A 9,510-nucleotide genomic window follows, 5' to 3' on the forward strand; every position below is an offset into this window, starting at 1 on the left:
TGGACCGCTGTTACTGCAGCCCTTCATGAAGCAGCAGCCCAAACGATTGGCTTTAAAAGCAAGAACCATCAAGACTGGTTTAATAACAATCTGAGTCAATCCATAACCTGCTAAGCAACATGCACAAAGCACATCAGGAACCCCTAAATAACCCCTCATCCAGCACTACCAGGCAGCGATGGCAGAAAGCTCGACAGGAAGTGCAGAAAACTCTGCGGACCATGCAGAACGAGTGGTGGACGGAGAAGGCACAGGAAATTCAGTCATTCGCCGATATAAATGATATGCACAATTTCTACAACGCAGTGAAGTCTATCTACGGCCCAAGAAGTCACTGCATCACTCCCCTGAAATCAGCAGATGGGCTTAAAGTCCTGAAAGACCAGGATAGTATCCTAGGGAGGTGGGCTGAGCATTTTAACACACTGCTGAATCAGAATTCTGATGCAGACTTCACTATCTTGAAGGAACTGCCTGAATTTCCCTCTATGGACCACCTCAGCCAACCTCCAACCTTCCTGGGAGTTCTGTCAGCTGTCCGCACCCTGAAGAATAACAAGTCTCCCGGCTCTGACAATATCCCTGCAGAACTGCTTAAACAGGGACCAAGGTTTGGGCTGATGAAAACATCCCACAACAATGGAGAGAGGCCAGCATTGTTACCATATTTAAGAACAAAGGTGATAAGGCCATCTGTGGTAACCATAGGGGTATATCACTTCTTGCTGTGGCAGGCAAGGTCCTGGCCAAGGTGATGCTTCGAAGGCTCATTAATAACATCACAGAGTCAATGCTACCCGAGTCACAGTGCGGGTTTAGAAAGAAGAGGAGCACAGTCGACATGGTCTTCACAACTCGGCAACTCCAAGAAAAGTGCAGGGAGCAACATAAAGACCAGTTTATGGTTTTTGTCGACCTATCCAAAGCCTTCGACACTGTGAAGAGAGATCTCTTGTGGGATGTCCTAATGCGGATTGGTTGTCCCATCAAGTTCGTCAACATCCTCCGTCAATTTCACGATGGAATGACTGCTAGGGTGTCCATAAGAGGTCAAGAGTCTAGCCCTTTCCCAGTGTGCACAGGGGTAAGACAAGGGTGTGTATTGGCACCAATGCTTTTTAACATCTTCCTCTTATGCGTCACCCAGCTTCTCCACAAGGGTAAACAGTGGGGTGACAGTAGAGTATAGGCTGGATGGTAACCTCTTTAACATCAGGAGGCTGCAGGCGAAAACCAAACTACATAAGTAAGGATACTTGAGATGCAGTATGCAGATGATTGTGCTATTGTATCTCACTCTCCACAAGGCCTCCAGTCTGTTCTAGATGCAGCAGTTAGGGCATACAGCAGGATGGGGTTGACCATCAATACAGCCAAAACAGAGGTAATCTGCCAATGGAGTACCAGCACCCCACCCACACACCCCATCTTCACTGTAGCAGGGGAAAAACTGTCAGTAGTTCCATCTTTCAGATACCTGGGGAACATTATATCTGGAGACCACAGCATTGACAGTGAGGTCCAAAACAGGTTAAATCAAGCATCAGCTGCCTATGGGAGACTCAGGCGCCGGGTTTTTCAGAACAAGAACCATAATTTAAACACAAAAATCAGTGTCTACCAAGCAATCTGCATCACCACCCTCCTCTACAGCTGTGAAGCCTGGGTTACTTACAGCCGCCACATCAAGTCCCTGGAACAGTTTAACATCCGCTGTCTGCAGCGCATCCTAGGAATCACTTGGCGTGACCGAGTGCCGCACACTGAGATCCTTGGGAGGACAGGCTGCAAAAGTATTGAGGCCACAATCACTCGGCACCAACTGCGTTGGCTGGGGCATGTGACAAGGATGCCCTACAACCGTCTGCCCTGCAGAGTGTTATATGGCCAGCTACACCAAGGTCAGCGCTCTGCTGGAGCTCCAAAGAAACGCTTTAAAGACCAGATGAAAGTGGCGCTTAAAAAGTGCAAAATAAAACCTGGAGACCTGGAGAACATGGCTGCTGACCGCAACACCTGGCGGCAGCTGTGTCTCGATGGGACCAATACATTGGAGGAAGAAAGGACTGCCAGAAGACATCAAAGAAGGCTCAGGAGAAACACACCCACACCCATGACTGCCAGTAACACCAATACCATGTATACATGCCCTACCTGCAACAGAGCCTGTGGATCCAGGATTGGGCTATTTAGCCATCAGAGAACCCACCGGTAAAAGACAAAGATGGACGTCATCATCGGACTCGATGAAGGATGTGCTTGGGCAGCACGGTGTTGGTAAACTCAATGAAAATGGCCTCCTCACTCTCTGCTCTGAGTATCAGTTGGTCATCACTAACACCTTGTTCCAACTGAAGAACAAATTTAAGACCCCCTGGCAACACCCCCGCTCTAAACACTGGCACCTCCTTGATTACATCATTTCATTGTCCGCTAAGCTGACAGGAAGGAGGTGCGAGTTACCAGAGCCATGCGTGGAGCAGATTGTTGGACTGATCACCGCCTGATCAGAGCCAAATTCACCCTGGAACTCCGTCCATCACTGAGGAAAACACCACCCTGCAGGAAGCTCAACTGTGATGCATTGAAGTCCCCGCACTCAGTCAACCAGCTCAGGGATCAGATCGCCTTACAGCTGTCCAAGATCCCTGAAACACCAGCTGATCCGGACGTGAACACCGCCTCGAGTACCCTACGCACCGCTATTCACCGGGCGGCAGTAGAGTCTGTAGGGTACACCAGACGGAGACACCAAGACTGGTTTGACAACAGTGCACCAGGTATTCACAACCTACTTCAGGCAAAACACAAGGCCCTTGCAGCTCACCTTTCCAACCCCCAATCCACCTCGCTGAAGGCTTCAACAACATCCGGGATGAAACACAGTGTACCCTCAGAGCCATGAAGAATGACTGGTGGACAAAGAAAGCCCACGAGATACAGCATCACGCGGACACCAACAACTCCCACGCTTTCTATGACTCCATCAAGGCTATTTATGGCCCACAGAGGAAGAACATAACCCCGGTCAGATCAGCAGATGGTACCATCCTGTACAAGGACAAACTACAGATCCTGGACAGATGGGCTGAGCATTTCAACACCCTGCTGAACACCTCATATCCAACCAGGATGGACACACTTGCCGACCTCCTATGCCTGCCAACCGTCACAGATCTGGACTCCTCCCCCAGCTTTGCTGAGGTACGAAAAGCCATCGCTGGCCTGAAGAACAACAAGAGCCCAGGCCTTGATGGAGTCCCGGCAGAAATCCTGAAGCATTGCGGATACCTCCTCACCCGCAGATTACACCATCTGATCATTGACATTTGGTCATCTGAAGTCATCCCGCAAGATTGGAAGGATGCCAACATCATCACAATCTTTAAGCGCAAAGGAGACAAAGCAGACTGCGGTAATAGCAGAGGCATTTCCCTCTTGTCAGTTGCCGGTAAGGTGCTCGCACGGATCATGCTACTTCGACTAGCATCTCATGCTACCAATAACATCCTACCGGAGACCCAGTGCGGCTTTAGGCAACAGCGAAGTACCGCAGACATGATCTTTGCTGCTAGACAGATACAGGAAAAATGCAGAGAACACTGCAAAGACCTGTACCTAGCTTTCATTGATCTGTCCAAGGCCTTCAACACGGTAAACCGGGAACTGCTGTGGGAAGTGCTGGGGAAGCTGGGGGTTCCACCAAAGTTCAGAAACATCTTGCAGCAGTTTCATGATAGGATCCAAGCCTGTGTGAGTGTTGGGGGCCAACAATCTCAATTCTTCAGTGTGGATGTGGGGGTCAAGCAAGGGTGTGTCTTAGCCCCAACCATCTTCAACATATTCCTCTCCACAGTCACCCTCCTCTCCCACAAACTCCTGGACCCTTCTGATGGGGTACAGATACAGTACAGACTGGATGGCAACCTCTTCAACATTAGGCGCCTCCAAGCCTTCACCAAAACCACCACCCAACACATCTTAGAGCTACAGTATGCAAATGACTGTGCTCTCCTCGCCCACTCACCGGAATCTCTACAGCATGCGCTGAACGTGGTCGCTTCCATCTACAGCGCCATTGGTCTCCAAATGAACATCAAGAAAACACAAACAGTTGCTCAGGAGTTCACCCCCCAAACGTGTGTGCCCACCTTCACCCTCAATGGTCATCCCCTTGCCATCGTCCCACACTTCACCTACCTAGGCAGTATTCTGTCCCCCTCCTGCAACATCGATGATGACATCCAGGTCCGCATCGGTCTGGCCTCCGCTGCCTTTGGCAGGCTTAGCGCCAGGGTTTTCCAGAACAGGAACCTCACCACCTCCACCAAAGCAGCTGTGTACAGGGCAGTCTGTCTTTCCACACTGCTGTATGGTTCGGAAACCTGGACACCCTGCCAGAGGCATTTTCGAACCCTAGAGGCCTTCCACATCCGTTGCCTGCAAAGGATCCTGGGTGTGTCCTGGGAAGACAGGGTGCCCTATGCCGAGGTCTTTGACCGGACCCACACACAAAGCATCGCCCTGCTCCTTGCGCAGAAACACCTACGCTGGGTTGGGCATGTGATCCGTATGCCTGCCCACCCCCTGCCCAGGCAAATCCTCTATGGCCAACTTCTGGATGGCCAGAGATCTGCTGGGGGTCCAAAAAAACGTCATAAGGATCACCTCAAAACCCTCCTGAAGCAGTGCAACATTCCACCTACTGCACTCGAGTCCCTGGCTGCTGATCGCAACACCTGGAGCTCCTCCTGCAACCAGGGAACTACTCACCTTCAGGAGCAAGCCACAGAGAGGAGGATACAGCGACGTGCACTGAGGCATCAGCGTGCTGTAGTGCCCACACCCTCCAGTGCCACATACCCCTGTCTCTTTTGTGGCAAAATCTGCGGATCCCGCATAGGCCTGCACAGCCACTTGGCTATGCATCGCCACAACACACCCCAATAATTGTCCTTCCTTTCTACTTGGAGCAACGTCATCATCGTAATCGATGGACTGCCATAACGTGTGTGTGTGTGTGTGCGTGTGTGTGTGTGTGTGTGTGTGTGTGTTTGTGTGTTTGTGTGTGTGTGTGTGTGTGTGTGTGTGTGTGTGTGTGTGTGTGTGTGTGTGTGTGTGTGTGTGAAAGAGATTGAGTAGGTGAGTGTGTGTGTGTGTGTGTGTGTGTGTGTGTGTGTGTGTGTGTGTGTGTGTGTGTGTGTGTGTGTGTGTGTGTGTGTGTGTGTGTGTGTGTGAGAGTGACGGTGTGTGTTGAGAATCCCTGGAATACTGCAACCTCAAAGAAAAGATTCCAAGAAATATTCCAGCCTGATTAAGGAAGGCTGAGAAACTCACACACACACACACACACACACACACACACACACACACACACACACACACACACACACACACACACACACACACACACACACACACACACACACACACACACACACACACACACTCACAAACACATACACATAGGCCTACACATACACATAGGCCTACACATACACATACACATACACATACACATACACATACACATACACATACACATACACATACACATACACGTACACACACACACATCATGCATCAAGTCCAGACAGTGATGAACATACTTCCTCAGCATACTTCTCTTTTCACCATGTCAATAGGTATTTTTTTATTGACCTTTTCATCAGCCTGTTCTTTTCGATATACTCGATTTACTAGATTTACTCTACTTTAACGGTGTACATTAAACCTTTGTTGATCATTCTTCTCTTACACCTTTCAATTTCACGATCAGAAAAATCTGCAGCATTTATTGGTAGTTTTTTGATAATTGTATCTGTGGTTTAAATGTTTTTTTACGTCCAAAAGGACGGTTGTGGTACAATATCAAATCCACAGGAAATCAGCGGTCAGTCCAATTGTGTTTTCCGCATGTGACTTATTCTCCTAGTAGCAATCTTTGTTCAAAAACGCTAGCTGTTCACCTAGCAGCTGTGCTAGCTGGCTGGGGTAACTGAATGCGGTGTTCTGCATTCAGTTCCCCCAGCCAGTTAGCATTTAGAACCAAGATGACTGCTAGCTGAACAGCTAGAGCTTAGAACCAAGATGGCTGTTTGCTGAACAGCTATAGATTCCATTTCTCTGAATGAAATCTAGCTGTTAGGTTTCACTTAACTCCTAACATCTTACACTGTTTGGTGTCAGCGGGTGTGAGGTAAAGCCTTAAGGTTCAATGTGGTCTTTTACCGTCGGTTAGGACTGTCAAAGCCTTCGAGTGTGTTCAACGCTGAAGGGTTTGCTAAATTACTTAATGAAACCTTTTCCGAGAGAAATGAGCACCGCTTCAGAACATGTAATAGACTCACTTTAGACGGAAAAATCGCTACAAGAAACGTCTTTAGAACAGGAAGCAGAGTTCTGGAGACAAACAACAAAGAGGGAAGATCTTCAAGGAGCCAGGATCTTCACCCTTCTCCTCTCCTCCTCTCCTCCTATTCTCATCTTCTCCTCTCCTCTCTCTCTCTCCTCCTCTTCCCCTCATAAAACCGGACCATCTATAGCGTGTCGTGCTCTCTGTCTCTGTCTCTCTCACACACATGAAGCTCCTCATGAAGTTCTATGGGGGTAAGTTGAGCATTGCTGGAGCAGCTTGAGCCAAAGTGAGGACCTCTATTACCTCAAGTATCCGATGAGTCGCCCTTATATAGTGGCTTAATTTAGTGGCTTCATTTGTTTGCATCAACAGTACACATTGTCTTCATTCCACCCATGTGCGCTCTGGGTTTATAACGCTAATGACTGGAGAGGAGACACTGGGCTACAGGGAAGCAGGAACAGAGGAAGAGAGGAAAAGAGGAGCACAGACATGAACTGAGGAGGTCTGAATGGTGACTTAACCCGGCATCTTCCTGCTGTCTCTCTGTTATGTGATTAAGTTAATTCAGAGTTACTGCCTGTCTGCCTGTCTGTCTGTCTGTCTGTCTGTCTGTCTGTCTGTCTGTCTGTCTGTCTGTCTGTCTGTCTGGTGGGTCTCTGTCTGTCTGCCTGTTGGGACGAGGGAAGTGGGGGTGCTTAGGGTGCTGCAGCAGCGGCCCCTGGCTGTAACTGCAAGTGAGAAAGTTTTCTGAACAAATCAATACTTTTTTTTTTTTTGTATAATTTTATCATACAACATGATTTTTCATTGATGATATTTATTATATTATCATTTCATTTTATTTAGAACATTGTCTGTGTAGGCTGACGTAGGCTATGACGCACAACGCAGAACTGTCCATAGCTGAATATGGTACCATGCTGATTTTACATAAGCATGTTGGTGTTCAACATCTGTTGTACTGAACATTCTAAAACTGGTGTAAAATGTTGCTGCCATATTAATAGACACGTTGAATGTTATCATTTTGATTCTGGAATCCCAAATGTAAACTGGTTGGCAAAAAAAGAGCAAAGACGGACGGTTTACTTGATGGAGAAACCGTCACATTCCTCATATCAGACAACTCTTACTCTGGATGAGAATGAAGACTTTCTTTTTTGTCACTTTCCTTTGTAAACCTTTAGAAATTTCCTCCTGAATCCTTGTTATAACGCTGTGCCTGTGTATAATCCCGGACCGCAACAGCTTGTCGGCATGTTGTTAGTGTGAAATTCAGCACAGTATCGGCCGAGTTGACTCTAATTTCCACATTGTTTACTTGCTAACGTTTGTGAATAACAGTGGCTAGTTGGCAGAACTCTTTTTACACACCAGTAGAGTGTGTATCAGAGCGGAGCCCTGAATGTGACGTCACCCGTCATCCCGTCTCTGTAAACAATGGATGTTGCGCAGCATTTATTGTGGCGTCATTATATAGACTCTCTCTCAGCACCCCCCCCCTCAGACTGACCTCTGGTGTTACCCCCTATGTTTTATTCGATACATTTCGACAGTGTTACCCCTTATGGGTTTTTCATGACGACAGATAAAAACCAACAGTGTTACCCTTAACGTTGCATTTGATAAAAACGACAGTGTTACCACCCCTTATGTTTTTTTCCCATGATGACTGATGAAAAACAACAGTGTTACCCCTTATATTTTGTTTGATAAAGACAACAGTGTTACACCTTATGTTTTTTTTCATGACGACCAATAAAAAACCACAGTGTTACCCCTTATGTTATTATTCATGACGACCAATAAAAAAACAACAGTGTTACCCCTTAGGTTTTTTTTCATGACGACCAATAAAAAACAGCAGTGTTACCCCTTATGTTTTTATTCATGACGACAAACAAAAAAACAACAGTGTTACCCCTTATGTTTTTTTTCATGACGACCAATAGAAAACGACAGTGTTACCCCTTATGTTTTTTTTCATGACGAACAATAAAAAACAACAGCGTTACCCCTTATGTTTTTTTCATGACGACCAAAGAAAAACAACTGTGTCACACCTCACATGTTTCATTTGATAAAAACGACACTGTTACCCCCTATGTTTTAATGGATAAATATCTACAGTGTTACCCCTTATGTTTTTTTCATGACGACTGATGAAAAACGACAGTGTCACCCCTTATGTTTCATTAGATAAAAACGACAGTGTTACCACTCATGTTTCATTTGATAAAAACGACAGTGTTACCCCTTGTGTTTTTTTTCATGACGACCAAATAAAAACAACAGTTTTACCCCCTATGTTTTATTTGATAAATATCAACAGTGTTACCCCTTATGTTTATTTCATGACTGCCGATAAAAAACAACAGAGTTGCCCCTCAAGTTTTTTCCATGTTGACCAATAAAATACGACAGAGGGATCCGAACCTGAGCTGTTTAGAGTGTTAACCTCCGAACTCATCAATGCACCACCAAGATAATGTGTTTTCCACAGAAATTGAGCCGCGGTCTCCAGTGGGTTAGCCAGAGTGCACTCCACTGCACCACTGAGGCGATGACAATGTACAATAATCAATCATCAATAAAGAGGATATACATGACATTAAAATGTATGTGTGTTTCTATTATTTTCCTTATCTTTCTTTTCGTGACGACCAATAAAAAACGACAGTGTTACCCCTTATATTTTATTTGACAAAGACAACAGTGTTACCCTTTATGTTTTTTTTTGAGACGACCAATAAAAAACAACAGTGTTGCCCCTCATGTTTTTTTTCATGACGACAATATACAATAATCATTCATCAATAAAGAGGACATACATGACATTAAAATGTATGTGTATTTCTATTATTTCGCTTATCTTTTTTTTCATGACGACCAATAAAAAACAACAATGTTACCCCTTATGTTTTTTTCATGACGACCAATAAAAAACAACAGTGTTACCCCTTATATTTATTTCATGACGGCCGATAAAAAACGACAGTGTTGCCCCTTATGTTTTTTTTCATGACGACTAATAAAAAACAACAGTGTTACCCCTTATATTTTATTTGACAAAGACAACAGTGTTACCACTTATGTTTTTTTTCATGAAGACCAATAAAAAACAACAGTGTTACCCCTTATGTTTTTTT

This window comes from Gadus morhua, chromosome 5 (assembly GCF_902167405.1).
Source record: "Gadus morhua chromosome 5, gadMor3.0, whole genome shotgun sequence".
NCBI classification, from domain to species: Eukaryota; Metazoa; Chordata; class Actinopteri; order Gadiformes; family Gadidae; genus Gadus; species Gadus morhua.